Raw genomic sequence first — 2,235 nt, forward strand, 5'->3', positions numbered from 1 at the left:
AACTGCTCAGAAGAATCAATATACAAGATCAAAAGCATTGAACTTTCCGAATGATTGGCAGAAAGAGGATATAGTAAAAGATGCATCAAGAAAGCAAAGGCAAGCATCTCTACTATCCAAAGGGAAACAATGATCTTTCAAGGTAAAGAACATAACTCTGGAACAACAAATAGAACTAATAAAACTGATACTATATGTTTTATTGGCCAATTTTGTAAAGAATGGAAGCTCATTCAAGATATAGTTCAGAGACATTGGCCAATTCTACTTTTGGACAAGGATCTATCACAAATATTGGGTAACAAAGTAGCCATGGGCTGGCGCAGGTCTAGGAACCTATGGGACAACTTTGTCCAGAGTCATTTCGTTAAATTCCCTAAGAAAGACAAAACGACACAGGGCTCTTTTCCTTGCGGGTAATGCAAAGCATGCCAGTATATGGCCAAATGTGATAAGGACAAATATGGTCAGATCATCCCAATAAAAGATTTTATTAACTGCAGTACTATGGGGGTTGTATACTGCCTGATGTGCAGCTGTGACATGAAGTACGTAGGGATTACCTCAAGAAACTTTAGACAACATAGGTGGAGCAACTATCCCGATCAGCGCTAATCTTACAGCAGTGAGTCGGAACCTTACCTGCGGGTAAGTGATGTGTATGTGCCACACATTTAAATAAGGTCACCGTTTATTAGGAGATTTACATGAGGTGAACAAGCCTCTATGTGGGTGAAACGCGCGTCCTCTCTGGATGACAATCTGCTTCTATATCAGGAAACCTAGTCAGTGCATGGATTGGACTCTATATCACCCCAATTTGGTATCATATTATGACTGCCAAGCTATATATCTGACCAGTCTGGTAATGATTTAATGTGCCTTAGCGTACTTGTTAACACATTGCTGATATTACACACCATTTTCTATGTGCTGCAACTCTTTTTCTGGCTCTTCATGTGCTATTTTTGATACATGAATGCTTATCCATGAAAATATTGAGGATTAAATTAGGATATTGAGCCTTCCTTTTTACTTCAACTTGTTTAAACTGTTGGTTTACCACAGTGTGAATAAGGGATTAATCTGTTTAGTGTGGCCACAGCATTTGTGAGGTTAATCTTTGGCACTTCAAAATTATAGGTCCTTTATGTATAGATGGCCTAAAGTTTGGGGCACATTTCTATATGTGACTAATTTATGTGTATAAATCATTTACTCTGTGATTTATTATCTTACTTGTCATAATACAGAATACCTATATAAGTGCATTACTTTTGGATACTTTGGAATGTACAATAGGATACAACGATTAATGTGATGCTCATTTATGTTATTATCAACATTCATATATGCTTATATTATATATTTATTGTTTGCATCACAAGTAAGGTATGCTTATGCATCACTTTCCTTGAAAGCTAAATCTTAATAAATGGACTCTCCTGGTATGATTGGTGCTACATTTTAAGCAAGCTCAGACTGTGTTCATAAGGTAAATCCCCTTATGGTTTCAGTGACATATAAATACCTACAGCCATACTTCACTGACTATGCCTGAATTTGTCTGATCTTGGAAGCGATACAGTGAAAGGCCTGGTCAGTACTGGTGTGGGAGACCCCCTAGGAATACCAGGTGCTGTAGGTAATTTTGCACAGATCAGTGAGGATCATAGGACTGCACACAGTGTAGCTTGTATACCAGTATCCATGGTATCCATTATGTAATAATATATGAAACGTTTGTATTTTTACTTTAATTTGGAATGTTTTGGTGATATGCAGAAATTGTCTAATAAATAAGTTCGCCAATATAAATTGTTTAACCCTGGTACCTCTTACTAATAATTTTTATACATACTTATTAAAAGTTATATTTTAATATATTTTCTTTTGCTTATTACAGTATTCTGTTTTAGGCTATGGGAGCACCACCATAATCTATTGATGAAATATTTTGAGTAATGCATCATGGTTGGTTACATTAAATTCTTGTTACAGCTCTGTGCAGAATCTCTCCCATTCTTTCCACCTCTATTTGTGTCATCTGACCGGGAACACAATCGTCTACCACTTTCCAGAGCTCCCCTAGCTTCACCACACACTTGCTTGGAGATTCAAGAACCACAAATCTTCTGGAAAAGGCATCAGCATTCAGGTGCTGTTTCCCTGGTCGATGCTGTACCTCAAATTTTAATGGCTGTAAAGCCAAAAACCAGTGGGTCACCTTGGCAT

General features: G+C 37.2%; 1 pseudogene; it reads left to right on the forward strand.

Annotated features, from left to right (window-relative positions):
- The first annotated feature begins 1,529 nt into the window (after positions 1-1,529).
- LOC148526737 (5S ribosomal RNA) lies at positions 1,530-1,648 on the forward strand (annotated as a pseudogene).
- The last annotated feature ends 587 nt before the right edge of the window (positions 1,649-2,235 follow it).

Source organism: Taudactylus pleione, unplaced genomic scaffold (assembly GCF_031769625.1).
Source record: "Taudactylus pleione unplaced genomic scaffold, aTauple2 ptg000095l, whole genome shotgun sequence".
Taxonomy (NCBI): Eukaryota; Metazoa; Chordata; class Amphibia; order Anura; family Myobatrachidae; genus Taudactylus; species Taudactylus pleione.